Source organism: Marmota flaviventris, chromosome 4, assembly GCF_047511675.1.
Source record: "Marmota flaviventris isolate mMarFla1 chromosome 4, mMarFla1.hap1, whole genome shotgun sequence".
NCBI classification, from domain to species: Eukaryota; Metazoa; Chordata; class Mammalia; order Rodentia; family Sciuridae; genus Marmota; species Marmota flaviventris.
Genome location: NC_092501.1, coordinates 65790287 through 65814463, shown reverse-complemented (window position 1 = coordinate 65814463; position 24177 = coordinate 65790287).

Sequence of the window (24177 nt, the reverse complement as noted above, 5' to 3'; positions counted from 1 at the left end):
CTCCTCATTTTATAAGAATATAAATGCATCATCTATCAAGCTGTTCTTTCCATAGCAACTGAAAAATATTTTCTAATATTGTGTACTCCTTTTGAGAGTATGGCAGATATTCAAATTAATTTCCCCCTTCAAAGTGTTAATGACTTGTGAAATTGGACTCAGTGAGATAAACTGGACAGGCCATATAAACTTTTTCCTCCCATTGAGACTTTCCTTTATTTAAGTGCAATTAGTTTTTTCAGAACCAAAGAAAACAAAATGAATTTTTTAAAAAGAAGAATTTCTACTGTTCAAATGAAGAGAACTAAAATTAGAATGAGAAAAATAATCAGAATAAGAAGTTTCATAATAGCCTTAAAGAGTGCATGATCATCTTAATTTTGAAAACAAAATAAAACACAGCTTTGTATATTTAAATGTCTCCCTTATACAGTAGCCAAAATGTTCACGTAGTTCTTTATCCATCCACTCAAGATTAATATAAATTGGAAAGTGACATGTTAAAGCATTTCCAATTCCTAATAATAATAACAACTGAGGTATAAAGATATGTCATCAAGGAAAAAAAAATGCCTCAGAGCAGCCTGTGCTCCCCATTATTAACATACATGTCTGGAATGCCAATTTTTTTTCAAAATTTATATAGCTTTATATACATAAAATGAATATGGAGCAAAGTGGTTGAGATTTGCAGATTTTCATAATAATAACTGAGAAGCTGAGATACAATTTTAACTGAATGACTATCTTATACAAAAACCAAATTGCTTTTCAGAAATTGTCTCAGGATCTAGCAGGCAAGGAAGACCTTTCATGAGTAGCTAGTGTCTCTAAAACCTATAATTGCTCCTAGTTATAAATAATCCAGCAGGATAACTCTGTTCTTAAGAATGCAGAAATCAACCAAATCCAACTGTTCTGAGAAAAGCTTGCACACAATCTGCCCAAGTGTAAAGAGGAAAGGCAGACTGCCATTTCGGATTCATTACCATGTCTTTCTAACTTGATCCAGGTGAAAAAAAATAGGAAAACAAAATAATTGTCTGTTATCTTAATTGCTTTTGGTATTAAGTGCACTCTCTCTACCCCTGGAGCTATTTCAGTGTGGGCAGAAAAGCTGTCAGTTGATATATTACCCAATGGTATCAACCTGAACGCTGACACATTCTTTTTGCATTCCATCCAGCTCTGCACATTCAATAGGAAACACAGGGTCCTGAATGGAAATGTTGGCACAATCTGGCTTATGCTGTCAGAGCACACCAGTGTGAAGTCCATGGGTACTAACGATCATGGCCACGGACTGCTAGCCTGACATTATTAATGACACTCTGGGCTCTGTGAAACTCTGCCATATCAATTAGCAAAAGTACATACTGTCAATTTTAACCTCAAGATTAAACATTGAAAACAATGAAAAATCTAATAGGAGGCTTGTGGCTATTTTCTAGTTGTTCTGATCTTTATTTGGTACTGGTTCCTTGTTTGCTTTCAGTTACTAAAATTACAGTAAAATAAAGCAGATTAGTCTGTCTTCTCAAACCCATTTCAATGATATTTTGAATTTAAAGATACTGATGAAGTGGAATTAGAAGACTTTAGGAAAATGAGTACTGATAAGGGGACTTTTGAGTTCATTGATAACTTTGCTCAAATTACTTTTTGATCCTTATTAGTTACATACTCCATTCGTGTAGATAAACATGCATATCTGCACTTCCTCCCTTAGGAACCATTCACTAAAGAATTTTACATTTCAGGTGCTATGACAGGAAACATGATTAAGGAAAGACTCTGTCATTTAGATTATAAATGAGTTTTTACTTTTTCCACAGTTACTTAAAACAGAGTTAAATCATCTCAATAACCTTTAACTTCCACCACAAGCTTATTTTTTCATTGTCAATTAAAACTTTCACTCCATCTAAAATTCCTATTTTACAACAGAATGCACTTTTGAATTAGGGATAGTTTATAAATAAAAAGTAATCTTTTGATATTAAAATAAGACTAGTATTATTATTCATTTAAAATTATGTATAAAGTAATATGCTCAGGCATTTATACATATATCTGATTAATTTATTTGGCAACTATTATTGAGCACCTGCCACATGTGAGATATTATGCTGTGCCAAAAATATGAGGAGGAATAGAACAGACAAGTTTACTTCTTTAAGCTTGAAACATTCAGGTAGGTAGAAATATCTTTATAAGATAATAAATGTGAAATAAGATACAGATATGAACTATAGTAAAAATAAAACATAGTGACAGGGTAGGGGAATGTTCATTACTCAAAATGTAATAAAAACAATGGAGGAGTTAATTACAACTTTAATTACAAATTAGAAGTGCCTTGTATTTCCTCCATAGGTTTTCTTTTACCTCCAAATCACCAACTCAAAAAAACAATAATAGTAATTAAAAACTTTATTCATGTAAGAAGGAATTAAGTTTATCTACCATAGCCAAGAGGTCTGTGGAAAGCAGGTTCAATCTACTGCTTCTTCCTCTATTTTTCTGATAAAATGCACTGATGAGATGGAAGAGAGAGAATTCTCTATCAACACTTCCAATCAAGTTATTTTACCCCTTAGGTTTTGTTGTTGTTGTTGTTATTTGTTGTTTTGTTTTTTTATAACATTTTGATTGTCAGACTTTGTTCAAAGTGATATCATGAGATTAATTTTTAAGTTATCTTACGGAATTTAGAACTGCATTGTTAGAAATTGAGTATAACTTGCTGACATAGAATCTTTCCTACTGGAGAATATACACACACACACATACACAAACACATTCTCATAAGCACATTTTTATGGGTTTATTGGCTATCTCTATATTTTATTAGATTAGATGGCTGTCTAAATCATATGTAACTTCTTTGTTTAGTTGCTTATGAATTGATTCTTGATCTAAAGGAGGTCTTATGTATTCTGGATACAAGATCTTTGTTACATGCATATGCTGAGAGTATTTTCTCAGGATCATGGCTTGTATGTTCATTGTGTGCCCTTTGGCATAATGATAGCTAAAAGTCAATTATGTTACTCGAAAATACCTTCTATAGTTTTACTGATTTTTGTTTATGAGTATGTTAAGAAAAAAAAAGACAAGCAAATAATATATTTTCAAATTGGGCAAGGACCCAAACTAAGCAAAGTAAAATTCATGAATAAACAATAAGCATGAGAAAAGGTTTTCAAGATGTAATAAGTAGGAAATTTAAATTAAAACTAAACAAATACCACATCAAATCTGCTGAAGTGGTTTAAAAATTTGGCAACATTAAAGATTGTCAAGATTGTGGAGCAAATGAAACCTTTGTGATATGCATGCAAAACAATAAACGCATTATAAAGCTATTTTGAATTTCAAATAAAGTCAAACATATACTGTGTTCACATCCACAAATGTCACTGTTAAGCAGATACCCAATGGTGCATGACTTAGAACCTCCTTTTGGGAATTTGGAAGGATTTGAGTGTTTGCTCTTAGGTTAATAAGATGAATTCTATAAAGATCCTATTTTATATTAGTAAGTGGTAGTTTTAAACTTATTTGTAATGATTTATTAATGTTAATTATATGAACACTTTAGAGGTGAATACAATTTATATTTCCTATATTGTTTAGCAATATTGCACTTTGCTATTATAAATAAGAAAAGCAAATGGGATTTATGAAACTCATGAAAGCTTAGACATAGCAAGTAAACTGATATTCTGTGAACTCAACTGGAACAGAGAAGATGCAAATACAAATAATAAGGAATACAGTTTGCATACTATAGGTAGAATTAATTTATATTGTGTTTTAAATATAGAAAGTAAATTGGTAACATGGCATTTTAAATGTAGTTAGCAAGGAAGGAAATGCCAAGTCATGATTTATGAATCATATTACCGTATTGTCAAATAGGTCACCCTTAAATTAGCTAGTAATTGTTAAGACCAGTATGGTTCCATTATTTCTAGATTATTTTCTTTGAAAAGTTCCACATCTTGTTCTGTCCTTTTCAATAATCCTTCATGTAGGGATATACTTTCATGGATTATTACTAAATTTTTGGAAGAATATTTTTTAACTTCTACCATGTGAACCTTATCTCATTATTTTTAGATTTATATTTTCAAGTGTTTTATCATGTGAAACTCATTTAAATAAAAGAGTATATTCAAATAACTTTAAATATTATAGGACATATGTGGAACTTTAATATTTTTTTCTGATAGGGCTTTTTACAAAGACTATAGTGATCAGTTTATCTGCATTTTCTTCCTCTGGAGAAAGTAGCTCTAAGCTCTTATAATAGACAATGCACAGGGAAATGGTGTTTCAAAAGAACACATTTTGTTAAGTAAGTAAGCTAGATACAGAAAGATAAATACTCTATGATTGCACTCGTGTATGATCTAAAGAATTTTGACTGCAAGTAGAAAATAAAAGAGTGGTTACTTGAGACATGTGAGGCCACAGAGTGGTGGGGGATGGGGAGAGGTTGGTCATTGGTTACAAAGCTACCTGAATACAGGATAAGTACTACTGTTCTGACTGCACAGAGGGAAGATAATGTTTAAAAATGGTGTTTAGTATATTCCAAAATATACAAAGATTACAAAATATACAAAGCTAGGAGGTTTTTGAATGTTCTCACCACAGGAAATGATAAGAATTATGTATATATATATGGCATATAAAATGATGATATATATATACATACATACATACATTATGGAAAAAACTCTGAGTGATTAGCATATGTACTACCTCATATATTTATCATTTCCTGTGATATCATTTCCTCACATATTTATCATTTCAGTTTTTCACCCATACTTTGGAAATTAAGATTAAAGAAATAAAAAAAAATTCTCCAAGATATGTAGAGCATCATCCAGCTCAGCTGTTTTGAATTTCCATCATTTCTACTTGTAAAGATCTTCTATATATGTTCATGGGGTAGGAATGGGGTATGTTTTGTGTATGTATGTGTTTCTCTGTGTGTTATAGTTATATACATACTTTATCTAACAAAAATATTTCTACATTGTTTTCAAGATATAGAACCTGCTAAGTTGTGGAAGCTCTGAGAGGTGTGGAACCACTGTTCAGTCATTTCAGCAGATTTCACAGTAGGTTGGCAATTTCTAGTGGAGTAAAAGCCAGTTATTTCAGCTGAACTTAATATTTGCTTCCCAAACCTGTTGAAGTCATCCTTTGGCCAAAACATCTAATACACTAAAGTAGCCAAGAAATCATTTTCAGCTCATAAGGCTCATTTACTCTCATAACTAATGAGGGTGCATTTGCTCCCATAGCCAATCTGATCTTTGAAAATAAAACATTAAGTTTTAGATGGAGAGCTATTTCCACTGGAAACCATATTCATTTCAAGGGAACAAAATAACATTTTATTGAACATACATAGGACAATTATAATAAATCAGTGATTTGGAAAATGCCATGGTAGATTTATCATATGATTCAGTTTTTCGCCTACACTTTGGAAGGTTTTCCTTGTCTTCTTAATATCCTATAAATATTTTATTTCTGGACTTGTCATCAGTTTGGATTCTAAGTGAGTGTTTTCTAAGCAGATGAACATCCATAACATATAAAAACCCTTTGGGCAATACAGTTTCACAGAACGTGCCCGGTAAAATTATGTTTTAATAGTCCTTTGTTAGATTAGAGGAAACCAAATTTTCAACAGCTTTGTATACAGTTACATTTCATGGCTAGATCATTTTATCATAGAATTATGCTATTACTCTGCAAAATTTTACAACTGGGAAAAATTGGTGTATACAGATTACTACTGCACATGATTCTACAATTTTATTCTAAATTTCAATTAAAATATTAGCAACAATAATCATTCTAGAATATTTTTTAAGATCTACAATATAGACATTGTTAGATTATAATAATAAACTATGCACCTGTACATTCACATAAAAAAATCAATCCTCATGATAGACCATCAACATGACATTTTGGAACTGAGGACAAAAGAAAGCTCTAATTACTGTACAATATCATTTGAGTGACTACAAATCAGAATGGTATTGTGATTACAATGGTATTATTAGAGTTATAGCAGTAATGGGAACCAAAATGTTATGTTTTTCATATTCTGTGGGAAAGATATTTCCACCCCAGACATCTATAACCAACTAAACTCTGTTGATAAATTTGTGGGGGTGGGCAGCCAGAGACATTTTCACATGTGTGTTATTTCAGAAATTTTGCTACCCTATAAGCCTGGGTCAGCAAGACATTGGAGGTTGTTCTCAATAATAAGACAAGAGTGAGATGGAAGAAGTCACAGGTCTCAGGAAACAATTGACATGGATGACAAACAAGGGGAATTTCCAGAATGATATTAAAGGAATATACCTGTATGACAACTCTGCATCAAACCTGAGAAGCAACAAGATAAAATTCAATTGATCAGAAGACACTAGAAGAGTTTTATTTAAAAATTAGAAAAAAAATTGTATAATCTAATCTATTACAAAAAACCTTCAAAAACTGAGTCAAGTGCTCAATTTATGACATGGAAATACAAAACTAAGTAAATGAAAACACAAGCCAATTGTTAGCAAGAAAACCTCCAAATATTGTGAAGGAAATGAAAAGTGATCTCAGGATATTGAAAGGAATGTCTCAGAATGTCTTTCTATGGAGGATAAGTCTGCATAATTATCACATTCATTATTCAATAATATTGTGATGATTAATGCTGGAGGGGATATGGGATGCTAAATCTTAATCTCCCACAATAGAAAAAAATATCAATAGATATCATCTATAAGCCAAAGGTTAAAAATCAGACATGCAAACATATTATTGAAAATATGGCAGGATAAAAAATAAACAGCTCTATTCATGCCTATAATCCCAGTGGCTCTGAAGGTTGAGATAGGAGGATTATGAGTTCAAAGTCAGCTTCAACAACTTAGCAAGGTCCTAGCTAACCAACTTAGTGAGACCCTGTCTTTAAATAAAATACAAAAAAAGGGTTGGGGATGTGGCTCAGTGGTTGAATGCCCCAGGGTTCAATGCTTGGTACCATAAATAAATAAACAAACAAACAAACAGCTAAAGAATTGAAAATTATTGTCTCCTGGGAAAAAGGAATGGTAAAAGAAATGAATGGAGAATTCTGCAGTTTTTACAAAACCTAATAAAATAGAAATTTTATTACTGTATATGCACTTAATTCTGATTAAAATAAAAACTAAATATAAAAATTTTTCTCTGAATGCCATACTACATATATATGTATATTCATGCATAAACGCATATTTAGATATTAATACATTTTAATGTCTAAGTACATGTACACATTCCAATTTATTCTATTTTAAATTCACTTGACATTATTGTGTCTTACACAATCTTGTATCAGTTTCACATGATAGTTGTAACTTTAAGAACATAATACTAAAATGTTTACTTTTCAATAAAAGGAAAATTATTTCAAAGCTAATGAAACAAGTCAAATAGGATATTCTTCACTGGACAAAATATGAAAGAATTCAATAACAGTAATTCTATCAAAATAGATGGTATTTAGTAAAAGGTAAAAGGATTTACATGTGTATAGCCATTCATAACATATTGCAAATAATGAACCTTATGGGGAAATATTATGAAAAATATGCCTTCCCATTTCACAATTAGTAGCTTTATAGAGAAACAACATATGTTGAAATTGTGCCCTACTATGTTTATTAAGAAACTGTAGCATTCAAAGAAAAAACACTGGTAATATCATTCTTTCTCAAGGAATTTAGAAAGTTTTTCTGAAGTTACTTACAGTATTTTGATTTGATGCCCTTATTGAAACTTTTTTTAGAAAACTGGGAGAGAAAACTACCTGAATTATACCTAACAATTTTATATTTCAACTTCATCTTTAAACATAATGACTAAGATTTTTACCAAATTTGTTAAAAATGGTAAGCCCAAAGATTAAAGAAGTTTATTGAATTAAGGAGAAATACACAAAAATAAAATTACATCAAAACATCTTGTTGAGATACTACAAAGAGGCATTCTTAACATTAATAAGTGTAAAAGGACCTATTACATAGAAAGATGGCAGATTTCCTAGAGAAAGGGAAACCAGAAGAAAATTGAATGGAATATTTATCGAGATGGTGTATATGTCAAAAAATAATCTGAATCTAGCAAAATACATAAATGAATGGTAAAATAAAGAGCTTCCAAATAATAAATACTTAAAGAAGTGCTATCAGCCAGGCACAGTGGTGCAGATTTGTAATCTCAGGGGCTTGGGAGGCTGAGACAAGAGGATCATGAGTTCAAACCCAGCCTCAACAAAAAGCAAGGCACTAAGCACTTCAGTGAGATCCTATCTCTAAATAAAATACCAAATAGGGATGGGGATGTGGCTCAGTGATCAAGTGCCCCTGAGTTCAATCCCGAGTACCAAGGGGATTAAAAAAAAAAAAAAAGAAGTATTATAATTTATCTAAAGAGAGTAAATATAAATATTTTCCATGCTTTTTAAAAAATGTGGATTGACCAAAGCAAAAATTAAAAAATAAATATATATCTATTCTGTCATTTTAAATACATATATAAGAGAATAAGAAAAAATAGAACAGCCAGAAGCAGTGGTGCAGGACTGTCATCCTAGTGGCTCAGGAGGCTGAGGCAGGAGGATGAAGTTCAAAGCCAGCCTCAACAACTTAGCAAGATCCTAACCAACTCAGTGAGACACTGTCTCTAAATAAAATACAAAATAGGGCTGGGGATGTGGCTCAATGACTGAGTGTCTCTGAGTTCCATTCCTGGTACCCTCCCCTGTGCCCCCCAAAAAGAAAGAAACAACAAAACAGAAAGAGGCAAATGGAAATATTTTCATGTAAATTTCTTACATTATATATGATGTTATACATTAGTATCAACTGTGATATTGAAGCAAGAATTAAAGACAGGCAGTTAGTGTAACTAGGGGTAATCAGGTGGGTTGGAATGAAGAGGGAGGTTTATTTAGGTCTGGGAAGTTGAAAGCTTCCTCAAGAGGTTTGAAATGTTAATGCCATCAAAGCCCTTCCTCCACCCTTACCAAGATAACCTGCTCCTGCTCCAACCTGTTGCTAAGGTAACCTATCCCAGAAATTGCTCCTCCCTGCAGAGAGTTGTAAAAGTTGTTAATTAATGCCTCCTGAGCTGCTCCTTCCTGCCTAGATCACTCCACCTTTGGCCCTTCTGCCTTGCCCATATGCAGAAAGGAGCAAGATAAGGAGAAGGGAGGGGGCAGGCGAACAAAGAAAACCTAAAATGTATAATATAGGCAGGACACTCTCACTTCTTAGGATACTAGGATACCAGCTATCACCCCAGGAGAAGTAGGTGTTACTATTATTTAATATTTAAGTAAAACTTGCTTTCTACACTTGCCTCGGTGTGCTTGTACAATGTTCAAACTTCAACATTTGGGGAAGCAGAACTGATGGTAGCAATATGTTACAGATACATAGTTCAAACTATAGTGTGGTATACAAAGGTGTATATATCATGAGACAATGGTGAAAATAATACAGAACATTAAATAGAGAAATTACAGATTAATTTTTCCATCACGGAGAAAACATTAGCAACAACAAAATAAATAAGTAAACTAAAAAAAGCACACACAGAGGAAAAAATAAAGCAAGGAAAAAACAAAACATGTTGGACATATAGAAAGCCAATAGTTAGATGATAGATTTAAATACACCAGACTGATAATGGTATTAAATGTGAACAATAAAATCATTGCAATTCAAAGGGAGAGATGATGAGATCCAGTACAGAAGATGAGATAGAGTGATAGGCTCTTTTAAAAAATGTCCTTTAAATATAGACAGGAAAAAAAAATAAGTTGAAAGCAATGTAAAGAAAGAAGAGAGATTCTCTATATGCTATTGAGAAAAGACATAGAGTAACTTTACTAACATCACATAATGTGATTTCTGGACAAGAAATAGTACTAGAGAATTCTAAATGCATACGAACTTTATTACAAAACTTGACAATGCATGAAGAAGTAGTATCTGACAGAACTGAAGGCAGAAATATACAAATCCAGAATTACCATTGGAGATTTCAGCAGTTCTGTTTCAGTAATCAATAGATCAAGCAGACAGAAAATCAATAAGTATACGGAAGACTTGAACAATACTTCCACCCAATGCAACCTAATTAAAAGTTGTAGAATATTTCACATAAAATTGCCATATACACATTTTCTCTGAAGTGTACATGGCACCTTCCCAAATGCACACCATATGTTGAGCCACAGAATAACTCTGAATGAATATAAAAGAAATAAAATGATTTATAGAATGTTCTCTGTCCATAATGGCGTTAAATTACAAATCAATAGAAGCATACAAAAAAAAACCCTAAATATTTGAAATTGAACAAGATGTTTGTAAATAAAAATATCTTTAAAAATAAATTACAGGGAAATAAAAAGTAATTAAAATAGAGTAAACATTGATCTAGAATTGATGGAGTGGATGGTGTTCAGAGGCTCAGTAGAGGAGGGGCAAAGAGGAAAGGGGAAGGGGTGATCAGCAAATACTGAGTTGTAGTTAGGAAAATAAGTTTCAATATTCTGTTTCACTGTAGGGTAACTGCAGATAATGATATTGTAGTATGTATTCAACAAGGTTAGAAGAAAGGTTTTGAATGTTTCATAATAAAGAAATGATAAATGTTTGAGGAGATATGTTTACATTGATTTGAGCACTGTTTTTTATATATGGATAAAAACAGTGTATGGTAACCCATAATAAGTGTTTTGGTCAGCTTTTTCATTGCCATGAGCAAAAGACCTTACAAAAACAATTTTGAGGAGAAAGAGTTTATTTGGGGCTTGCAGTTTCAGAAGTCTCAGTCAATAGAATACCAGTTCCAATGCTCTGGGCGCAAGAAGTAGCAGAATTTCATGGCAGAAGAGTGTGATGCAGGAAAGAAGCTCGGGACATAGCCATCAGGAAGAAGAGAAAGAAAGAGAGTCCCCTCACTAGAGACAAAATATATACCTCAAAGAGTGCCCCCAATGACCCACCTCTTCCAGTCACAAACACCCTACCTGCCTACAGTTACCACTCAATTCTGATCAGAAACATCAATGCACCGATTAGGTTAAGACTCTCATAACCCAATCATTTCATCACTACACTTTCTTGCACTGATGCACACATGAGCACCTCAAATATAAACCAAAATAATTAGCATAACTTTAAATGTTGATAAAAAGTGAAAAATAAAAACAGTAGAACCAGTTTTATATGATTTATACTCACAAACATATGAGAAGAAAGAAAATCATTCCCAGACCAGCTCTCTCAGAACATATACAATATAGAAAAATATTCAAATTATTTTTTGAGGCTAGGATAAACATATATTTATATATTTTTAATTTAATTTAAACATTTTTATATTCATGTATACATATATATTAAATTCTTGAAACTATACTACTGAAATAGATGAATGCTAATATACTTTGATATTATGGACTAAATTTTAAAATAACCCTTTAATATTTGACCTTAAAAATAATCACTGAAGATCAATATAACTCAAAAAGTCACAGATGGTCAAAAATGTAAATTCTTCATAACAAGGCAAAAGATAATGTATTTAATTTCTTCCTTGGAATTCAGTCCCCACTGAATAGAAAGAACCATCAAATATTACTGGAGAAGTTAGAAAAAAATGTATGACAGTTTTTCATATATCTGCTATACTCTACAATTCATCTATTAAATACTACTTGAAGACATTGTTCCAGCAAATTTCACTGCTCACAAAAGGTGAGGCATGAGTTAGTGACAAGTGAGATGCCCAAAATGTTGGAAAAACTAATAGATGGACAATAGCAAAACTATTTTAAGAGGTTTTATGAATAAACCCAGGAAGTCTATACATCTTGCAAGAGAATTAAAAGGAAGAAAAGGGTACTAACAATAAATCAAAAACAATCTGGAAAATATTCAGATAAATAAGCATACAAATAAATCCCTGAGCTAAGGAACATTTTAGGAAAACATAAGTGGAATATATTGATAAAACCAAGACATCGCTGTTGGAAAGATATAAAGCACCCTCTTTGGAGTAGTAGCAATCCAGAAAAGTAGAAAATAGAATGATAAGAAGTTTCATTATTAGAAAATATTACAGTTGAATTTGAAATGTCCCTCAAAGGCTCATGTGTGAGACAATGCAAGAATGTTCAGAGCTGAAATGATTAGGTTATGGGAGAGTCATAACCTACTCAGTGGATTAATACAATGAGATGGATTAACAGGGCAGTAACTGTAGGCAGGCAATTATGTAGCTGTAGGAAGTGGATCACTGGGGATCTGCCTTTAGACTTTTTATCTTTTTTTTTAATTGATTTCATTTTTTTAAAAACACGACAGCGGAATGCATTACAATTTTTATTACATATATAGAGCACAATTTTTCATATTTTTGTATATAAAGAATGTTCACACCAATTCATGTCTTCATATATGTACTTTTGTTGTTGTTGGTGGTGGTGTTGTTGTTTATATCTTGTCCCTGGTGAGGAGAGAACTGTCTCTGCCTCCCTGTTGCAGTGTTCTGAGCTGCTTTCCTCAGCCACACCCTACCTCCATGATGCCTGATCTTGGGCCCAGAACAATGGAGTCCACCTACCATAGAGTGAACCTCTGAAACTATTTGCCAAAATAAACTTTTTCTCCTCTGCATTGTTCTTTACAAGTCTTTTGGTCACAGTGATGAAAAAAACAAAAACTGAATACAACAGAGAACTTGAAGAGAATGGGAAGAACTGACTGGAGGAAATAAGGCAATTCTATAGACAGCAATTGCATCAGAGCTCATCCTGTCTTTCTTAGGAATTGAGACTGATCTCATTTTATAGCCTCTGAAGTAAAAACTTCCTAATCCTTTCCAAAAACTGTGTACCTCGGAGTGGTTCTGCTGAGCCATGTGAAGATTTATGGAGAAAAGAGACGTACTGCTCATCCACACTGGAACTGCTTGCCAGTTGTGTATACTAATAAATATTCTAAAATATGATAAACACTTCAGATATAAGGAAAACTTACAGCATGAAATACAAGAAAACTGGCAAATGCATAGGTGGAAGATGGAACAGGGGATAGATATAATCTAGTAGCCAAAAATTAACTGTGGAAAATAATTGTGTATCTTGTGAGAAATTTAAGAAAATAAATTTTTATTTTTTAGAAGGCCATCAAGTTATAAAAAAATCATAATCAAAAAAAATTTAATTCCTTAAAAATATAATTTCTAAAATTGCTTTTAAGTGTGTGCACATGAAATCATATGCATGTGTGTACATATTTAAAAATAATAGTTTCATGCATGAGAATAAAGATTAATTCAACTCTCAGAACATGTAGAGAGATAGAGAAAATATGTTAAAATCTGGCCTTGGTTCAGGCCTTATTAAATAACATTAATTTAATAAACTGAAATACAAATGCATCAAATCATGACAAACTTTTTGAAATATGCTTATTTCAAAGGTCAAAGCAAAAATGTCTAACAATAATGATCATAATATTTTTGAATAACCAGATACATAACACCTTCTTTGATTTATTTTCAGGGTTTCCCAAAAGTTTTGGGGGATTAATGTGATTTTCACCTTTTTAGAATTAAGTATTTTCAGATTCTAATGAAATTATTCACATAAACTATTAGGACTTTTTATGTAAGATTTTATAAGTCTCTGTACTACTTATTTATCATCTCAAAAATAAGATGATAGACTCTATCACAATTAATAATAGGTTCCATTTAAAGAGCCTGATAAATACCAGACTCAAGAAAAGATATTTGCAAATGTCGCTTGTGTTGAATTCCTGAAGCAATATTATTAAAAGAAAATTAAATTCTTTTTCGTAGACAATGAAACCAAGTGGCAGTGTATTTAGCTAGCTTGATCAATATTGGCCTTCATATGTAGGTCTACCTTTGGTCACTCTGCAAATTTGTCTTCATGTGGTTAGAATAAAATTACTAAAATATTTCCTGGAAAAGTAGAGCTGACATTATAAGTGGTTAGAAATGTTAATTGCTTAAATTATATCATTTCAGAGGTGATAGAAAATCCCTCTGCTTAACTTTCTCTCATTGTGCCTGAGTGCTGTCATACAGTGGTTCTCATGTTGGGAAACAAGGAATGATTAAAAAGGAATTATAAAGATCGAACCTTGATACCAATTATTTTATATCTAGCTGAAAACAGAGTGAGGATAAGTACCAGTAGGAAAGAATAAATTATGTGAGGATAGATGGGAAATTCTCTGAAACAATCTCCCTAATTTCACATATTTCCAACAATAAAAATTACCCCAGCCTTTATTGAGAGGATTGTTCTAGATATTCACTCTAAATATGTGTAAGAAGAAATCTAGAATCTCAATCATGAATGAGGATGAGCACTTCCCCCAAGGCAGTTGATGGGTTTAGATTCCCATATGAATGCTGTAGTATAGAGAATCTTATATTTCAAAAAAGAGAAAAAAATTGAAGTGAGATTGTATTTTGGCTTTCATTCTTTTGGTATTCTTTTTCATTTCATTTTTGCTTTTTTTTTTTTTTGTATGTGCATTTACTTTCTTCTTAGGAGAGATGCTTATAATTATTGAGTTGCTAAAAATATTTCCAAATATGTCCTGTTAATCCCTCACAATGGCTTGGGATATGAGTGGGGGGCAGATGGGGGAGGGAGGGAGAGATGCAGGGGAGAGTAAACCACAGCTGGAAGAAAGCAAATACACTGACCTGGAACTGGGTGTTGCTATTTATCTCTGCCAAGGCATACATTGCTAATCAACCCTTTGATGATTCCTGCTTAGTTCTTATTCACTGGCATAATCCTTATCAACACATCTAAAGTCCAGCTAGTCAGGGGATGTTGGTGCCCAAGAGATTAAGTAATTTTTCTCCTTCAGGTCACGTAGGAAATTTAACCTCATTCTGATACTGAAATGTGTCAAAGTGTATTACTCTTCTTGGAAATAAAACGTAGTCACCACTTCACACCCTCCACAAAAAGAAAGAAGATCTTGTGGATTTAAAAGTTCCAGCATCTTCATTCTTACAAAATATTAACAAGAGTAAATTTGGGGAGAATTTACTATTTTGAGCATTATAATACTAAGCAATTTGATAGATTATCTCACCTTTTACTCACATATTCCCATTTATAGATGAGAAAATCTAGAACAAGACAAATTGAGTTGGTTAAAAAAGCATAAATATTGAGTGGTGGGACCATATTATTAAGCTGTGCAGTCTAAACTAAAAATTTTTATTCTTAAGAGTTGAGGGTTTAATTGAAAACTACTCATCTAAAAATACACACATTGATCATTGTTTCAAAATACCTATTGTTTGTTTTTCTGTCTCTATATAGATAGATAGATGGACGGATATTGATATAGGTGTCTACTTTCACATATTTCCAACATCGAAAATTATTCTAATCAAAAGGTAGAAGACCATCACTTCTAATCTATGTAAGTCGAAATCAATAATTTCAGTTATAGACAAAGAAGACCTGTTCCCCACATCAAAAATGAATTGTTTATATGTTCTTATGGGTGTTATAGAAATTTATCCAAGAATTTACCTGAGTAAAAAAATTTAAAATTTCAAAAATGAAAGAGATAAGGGGAGTGGGGGGGACGGAGATTTGACATACTTAACTCTCTTGAATATACTTCAAAAAATATTCCTATATTTTCTTCAGTGGAAAAAAAAAACAAACCAACAAAAACATTCTACCAGAAGTTTTTATCTGAATCATTACAAAAAACCAAAACAAAATAAAAAGCAAAGAACTGTAGAGGTAAAATTCTCTTTCAGTGTCTAATCTCAAAAACACTATTTTCTAAATAGGACTGTGAATGCTGGAACTCTGCTCAATAAAACATTTATTAGGCCAAGGTGACTCATGCCACACTCATGATATTATTTTCATACACAAGTGTACACAAGAATAAAGCTCAATGAAATGGATTATAAACATGTCTTTAACACAGGCAAATCAAAGAGGTCTGAAAAATACTGGCAAAATAATGTAGTAAAAACATTCTGAAGATTAAAAAAAATGAAGTGAAGGCCTTTATCTCTTATTTATATTTGTGAACAAATGAGATATTCTTGATATCAAAAGATAAACTGTTTTAAAATAAGGAATGGGCAAAGAAAAAATGGTAATTAATATCTATTAGGCTTTTGGATTTTTATCTCATGCAAGAAGAATGAGCTGTGGGAGTTGGAACACAAATTAAAGGTACTAAAGGTTTTGGTAAATTTGCCAATCCATAAGTCATCTTAAACTTCAACTTGAAGTAATTATCATTTATATTCATTCTGAGTCACCGAAGGCATTAACTCTGAGACAGATGTAAATACTGCTGTGGGTACTATTGCCTTTGGGAAATAGCTGGTTAATGAAGAGCCTAAAATGGGCAACACGTGCTTTGTTTTTTGAAGTCCATTTTTTATTAATCCCACAAATGGGCAAAACTGATAGAAAAAGATTAATTGTATTATGTATAATCATTAACAGAGATGGAAAATAATAAATAGGTTAAAAAATACATAACCTGCTGTCATTAGTTGACACATTATCATTTATTTCAAAATGTTTCCTACTGTTTATAAAAAAAAAAAAAAAAAAAAAACAACCACAACAGCTTGATGGCTATTTAACCATGCTGGCCCTTGTTTTTAAAAATAACAAGTCATAAATACACATGTTTGGGGGTGGGGATATTTAATTTTAATCAGTGTTGGTAAGAAAATATTAGCAATTAAGTGGAGCTTGCTCATCTGAGAGAAGACTCCCCCTGCCCCTTGGAGGATAGGAAAAGTTTCTATTTATTTATGAATGCATGAAAGAGCAGGCTTAGAGCTATGAATTCAGTCTGCAGCAAGAGGTTAAACTTTAAAGCCAACATGACAAACTCTTATTGGAAAGAAAAGGTATAAAAATGGACAATCCTTAAAAAAAAAAAAATCAGCATTCTGGAGCAAGAGTTTACTTTGGATATACCTGAATCTGACAGACTTGGTAGGTTTTCTCCTGTTTGGGAAAAAATATAGAAGTGTCACAGAATGATTAAAGAAGTGATAATGGAGAAAGGCTTTAGGCTCCATTTCCTTCCTCCATTACCACCTATGAAAGTAGTCTATATAAATTGTTATAGCTAGAAGTGTCTCTGACAATAGTTGCTCTGTTATCCTCTGGGAGTTCTTCTACTTTGTATTTAAGGATTTATTTATTCTACCTATTCAGCCCTACACAGACCACTTTTCTGAATTTAATAGTGAATATTAATTTTTTCCCACACCTGTATGCTACTAAGGTATTTACAATGACCCCTTTAGTGGTATGGAGTCATTAACAAGGTGCTTGGATTAAAAACTAGAGGTGTAAGATTGTGGGGAGTGATGATTTTAATCATTGTTTCTGAGTGTCTCACAGCAGGAGATGCACCTGCCCTGGGAACTTCCTGTGCAAAGTGCAGGTCAAGATTGCCCAGTTGCTATGATGACTCCCTGCTTAAAGAAGATCCTGTGTAAGACATAGTACTATACATTTTGACCTTGAGTTCAGACACCAGCTGCCAGGGCTAGAGAATTATGAGCACAATTATACAATTATAATTGGTTTTGTCCTTCAGCCTGCTTGCTTTGAAGAAATTTTCTCATAGAAAATCCTTTTTGTGATAAAACTTATATAATAAACATGCTAAACTAGCTCTGGATCATTGCTCCTCTATCAGAGCATGGTGCCCAAGTGCTCCCAGCTTTCTGTGTGTGTGTGTGTGTGTGTGTGTGTCTTTTTGTATTTTCTAATTCCCCATCTCCCCTCTCTGGTTTCTGAACCGAAGGCTGTGGCATAAGATGATTAAATAAAACTCTTTTAATCATCACTTATGTTTACTGGAGACTGTCAGGCTCTCCAGCACATGAAATCTACAGAAACAATTTTGGCAAAGCTAATATGAATTCTAAACATCATGATAAGACATTGTTTGAGCAATGAATAAGTTTGAGATTGCTTAGCACTAGAATATGTCTAAGGAACCCAATAATCACTAATACATATAGTGGTCCCCACATGTTTCCACATGGCAGGATACAGTTCCTAGCACTTCTAGTTGTATTGCTTCTCAAATTCTGCTCCTTGCAAGACAAGCTGGAAAGCTTTCCCCAAGACAAATGGAAAGAAAAGAAGTTGTGCTGTCACTTGACTCATGGACCTCATAATTCATTTTAGATCTCCTTTCTTATATGTGCTATCTTTATTCTCTGTGGTATTCTCAGTTAAAAACCCCCCCAAACAGAGAAGGTTTAAAGAGAAAGCTGAACTCTGTTTCGCTAAATTTCCAATTTATTTTTCTTTCTCTATAGAGATATCATTTTCTGATAGGGAAGAAAAGCAAAGACATTTTCTAATAATATTGATTGAAGTTTTTTTTGTTTTTGTTTTAATTGCCAAGATTGTAATTTAAATAAAATTATTTCTCTTATAATAACACTTAGCTTAGTTACTAAAATATGAATATGAATAAAAGAATGGTTTATCAAAGTAGATTAATGTTCTTCAAAGCATCATAGTGAAATGCTATTGCAATGCTGTCTATCACTTAAAGGGAGGGAACAGTCTAAAAAATAAACACAGATCCAGTATAACTAAGCTAACTGATAGCTGCCAGTAGGACTAATGTAAACACAGATGTGAATTTCAGATGATGCTTCCTAACTGCCCATTTTCTCTTCTAATGTTGATGCCAAACATTTTTTTTCCCTGTGGTGTGATGCTTTCTTTTTCCTTGGGAGCAACTGAGCTATATTCTTATTTTTTATGATATCAGGATAATAATTCTACCCTATACTTGAGATGATCTTTATGGATATTTAGTTTTTTATGTGTCTTAGTCTCCAAAACCTTGCAGTTTAGAGGCTCTGGAATTTCAAATTTCATTTTTCTTTACCACTGATAAAGGTGGTTTGTGCATCAAAAATATTGATACATTCATTTAGTATTTGTAGTAAACAATTTACATATTGCATTTCTAGAATAATTGCATTTCCTACACAAAATTCTACTTCTGGATTTAATCTTCCTATTTTCATACATTTTTGACACTGTATATCCTATGAACCCTAACATTTCAGAACAAACTGATACTTTGTACTAATGAGTTTAAAATCTAGACTTTGGGATTTACCCAAAAATTGAGTAACACTTTATTCTTCTTTTCTAAAGAGGTATTTAGTAACAGTAATATCAACCAATGATCTATAGACAACAAGTTTAAAGAGATCTAGAACATTTACCCCTTTTTAATAATATAATAAATATTGAATTTATCATCAGCCTCACTTTCCTCTCACTGATCTAATTCAATATATGAGAGTCATTTAGAATTCATGATTTTTTGGTAACAAATATTCACCTATTAAAATTTAAGTATAAAATGTCACCTGGTTTAGTTCCTCAATTCAAAGTAACCTGATAATCCTATGTAACCTGATAATCCAAAGTAACCTGATAATGCTATGGGGCATTATTAATTTTGAACTTATGAAAAACATTTCTTATAGTTCATCTGCTTTTATCAGATCAACCAAGTACTTAATTTATAATGAAAAATAACAAATTCTATTATATAATTATCTAATGAGAATTATCAGCCTCTTACACAATATAAGAAATGGACTCTGTATTTTGGTTAAACAGATAGGCTAATGTACCTTGGAAAAATGTCCTCTAGTAATACTACTTCAGAATGACATATGAGAGTTCCAATAAAAATCAAAGCCTTTATAAAGTAGACTAAGACAATTTATATAAAACAGAATACTACATAAAAATAATATACTACATATAGTATACTATATATAGTACTATATAGAACTATATATACTATATAGTCTTGACTAAAAAAAAAACTGCAAATTCATTTTTTTCTTATAGTTGGGTAATCTATAAATACAATTATTCAAAGAGCTTTCAAATTTAAGCTGGAGCAGGGCACAGTCGTGCACGCATGTAATTCCAGCATCTTGGGAGGCTGTGGGGGAAGATCACTGGTCAAAGTCAGCCTCAGCAACAGCGAGGTGCTGGGGCAACTTGGTGAGACCATGTCTCTAAGTAAAATACAAAATAGGGGTGGAGATGTGGCTCAGTGGTTGAGTGTCCCTAAATTCAATCCCTGGGAAACCCCCATACCAAAAAAAAAAAAAAATAAAAAAGCAAAATTTAGTTGTGGAAATAATTTCCTGCTAAGAGCCACAGCCAAGTAATATGATGCATGGCATTTTTGGTTGAAAGGTGATGCCAGCTAGCCATTGAGATGATATGATTATGTTAAGATTTGCATTCATATGGATATTGGACTCCTGCTGTCCACCTCAGCCTGCTATGGGACTCCTGGAGAGTTCCCATTGGTTGGGGAAGTGCGGTGGGAGGGAATTCGGGAGGAGGAACTTCCTGTTGGGGTCCGGGAGAACGCCAAGTGGGTTGGTTGGCAATCTTCCCGGGAGGATACGGGGCATTGGCAGCAGTTTCAAAAATAAAGTTTGTTCCTGCTTGAGTGGCTCGTGATTTTGTGCCCACCCAGACTGCGGCAATTTCCTACAAACATACTATCCTTTAACCAATTCCCTTTCTGAATAGTGGTTGATTTCCTATTTTGAGCATCCATTTATTTTCCCCTAACCCCTTTAATATCTGTGAAAAAATAGAGCCAAAGGAAAATTTTGTTTTTATTTGCATTTTGAGCTCTAAGTATTCAGAAAATGAAGGTAACTGAATACAGAAGAAAAAAAATCCTCAAAATTATTTTTAAATTATTTCTTCAAACCTGATTAGTTTGAGGGGATAACCTACAAGGTCAGGTCACATCCAAGATATGTACCTCTTAAGAGCAGCATGGATAAGAGTTAACAGGAAAAAGAGCATGGAGTTGTTAAAATCATGTTGCTTACTGAATGGACCATGTATTATCATTTAATAATCTCTTTTTGAGATACAAGTTTGTCTGAACTTTTCTGTCAACTATAAAATAGACATTGGTCAATGAACTGTAAACTGCACAAATTAAGTGGAGGTCAGAACACTCCACTTGTGGAAGAGACATAACAGCAGAATACATATTGAATTCCTTTATTGAAATTAAATTAGTTCTGTTAAAAAATACATTCATAGTAAAAAGACAAACATATATATATATATATATATATATATATATATATATGCATGAAAGTGAAATGATGCACATTTTCTAATACCCTAAAGTCCTATGTGTTCCAACAACAACATGGATTTATCAATGTTCATAGTGAATTTTGAAGATCATCAAATAGTAGATCTCACACACACACACACAAAACAAAAGGACAAGAAGACAGGATTTCTCAGGGCAAGTTACTACATTTGCATCATCAAGCTCCTCCTTTCCTATTAAAAGTACTCTTCATCCCTCCCATTTCCATCTCCTACCCCAACACAAATACATAGAAGCCCATTCTGTTGTTATAGAAGGAAAATATAAATGGCAACATATCTTCAGACTTTTTAATTTCATACTTTGTAAAATTCTCTCTAGGTCAGTTTTGGTATAGACAATGTTTGACTCCTGTGACATGGAGGCACGATGTAACCAAATAGGTTAATCAAATACCTTACTGCAGGAAACCACCCATGAATTACTTGAGGGTCTTCTCTCAGTATGGAAGCCAAGGAGATTTAGATTTGGCATTGTGAATTATTTTGTGGTTCTTTACATTCTCTGGGTTGCCCAAAGCAGGTGACCTCTATCTCTGCTCTACTAGGAAGACTGCTCTTATAGCTCCAGAGTTGGGCATAACCCATTGGGTACTGGACAGCCCACCTCCTACTTTATTTGCCAAAGAACATTCCATGGAAAACCTTTGATGTTCACTTGCTGAGAGCCATAGCCAGATAGGAATGATGCATGGCATTTTTGGTTGAAAGGTGACTGCCAACAAGCCATTGAGATGATAATGATTAAGATATGCATTCAATTGGAGATTAGACCCCTGCGGTCCTCCTTGGCCTGCTACTTTGGAGCTCTCAGGGGACTCCCGGAGAGTTCCCATTGGTTGGGGAAGTGCGGTAGGAGGGGATTCCAGAGGGATTTCCTGTTGGTGTAGTGTGTCCCAGGAGAAGGCTGCGTGCGTGCGTGCGTGGCATTGGAGGGAGTTTTGGAAATAAAGTTTGTTCCTGCTTGAGTGGCTCTCAGCATTCACTGATATAAATAAAGCAAGTGCAGGCTCTTTCTTGCTCGTTTTAGTATGAAAGTTCGATCCCTAAGATTGGCAATCGCATCCCCATCTCCCCACCCCTCTTTTTAAAACTACTTTCTGTGTCCTGTGGGTTTTTTTTTTTTTTACCCATTTTCTCTTTCTTAGCTGTTATTCTGCAGCCAGCCCATCCCACCAAGAGGAACTCATTTCTGTCTCCTGCACAGGCCGCCAGTGAGACTTCACTCTTGATGAATAAATGTTCTCTGTCTTAACTTCAGGAAATCAGGAACCATTGCTTTTGAAGAGGGAGAGAAGATAGGCAAAGGCTATAGACACAATGTAATCGCAGCATTTATGGCTTATGACTTGTATGCAATGATCATATAATTCTTTTTATATAGAGAATAATAAATAAAATTTGCTTGGAGAAGATGACATACCACATCAGGGGGTTATGATCATATGAAAATAAGAAATGGATCCAAAATGCTAAAATTGGAAAAAAAACATAAAAATCAGAATTGAAAAATTAGACAAAGAAGAGATGCAATAAGATTCAAACAAGCAAAACCACATATATTCACTAACTCAGTGAATACTGAATTTCAAGATCTTCTGCAATATTCTTTTTATTTTTAGCATAAACTATTTCTCTGATTCCTTGGTTAATTCTCAAAGGGCCATAGCCAAGTTCACTTATGATATTAATTAAAGCAGCTTTGAGAACTTCTATGGCTTCTTTCTAAATTTCTCCAGTCAGAACTCTCTTATATGATAGGAACCTGAAGGTAGACAGGATGGAGGGTGTAGGAAATAGAGAAAGCTTACTTTACTTTCATCAAACTGCCTGATTTTTCAAAATGCCTTATTTATATACATATTTGTAATAGGATGACTTAAACACATCTGTTTTCCTACTCTATATTACACTTCACTCTAAGTGTTTGATATCATGAAGCTATTTTCTGAGGATTCATTATGATCCCTCACCATCAAAACCAAAGAATTACCTTCTTTGGCTCTACCTCACGTATCAAATTTTCTGAATTTTGCCTTTCTTTATACATAGTAATCCTATGTTCCATTTATAAAGCAGTTCTTCAGAGAAAACATCTAATTTTCTAAATCAATGGAAATGTATATGCCTTGGCTCACAAAGAATGTTTTCTCTAGAAAATGTAAAATTTGGATGTGAAAATTGGACTTCTGACAAACCATTGAAATCCCCTGAATCTTAAGCAAAAGGCTCTTTGGGAGCCATTAACTCACACTACCTAATAAGCTTTCTACATAAGACTCATGCTGCTTACCCATCCATAATTGGATGTAATTCTTGTTACTAAAATCACTTCCTATGAATTATTTTAAGAGTCTAACTTCAAATAAGAATCCATTACCTAATCATCATTAATTAGAAGTATTTATATCCCATTTTCCTAATATATACCATTATCTTATTTTTTTTTCTAAAAGCTTTGTGTTTTAAATTTCCCATCAAATTTGCATTGCAGGGACACTGTGATTTAAAGAAATCAGGCTGCAAGCATACAATAAAACTACAAAATTATGTAGTATATAGGAAATTATTTTCAGCAAGGAACTTAAAAGAGGGAAAATAGCTTCTTCCAATTTAACCAAAAGTCTAAATAACTGAATGTCCTTCCACATTTATCCCAAAACACTATGAACTTTATGCTTCAAAAATATGACAATATGCTTTAAAAAGATGTGACATTAAATTGCCATTTTCTATTTTTCTTTATCCTTCCACTTCACTCCCTTGCAATTAGTTGATGCTATTGGATATCTTTAATTTTAAAA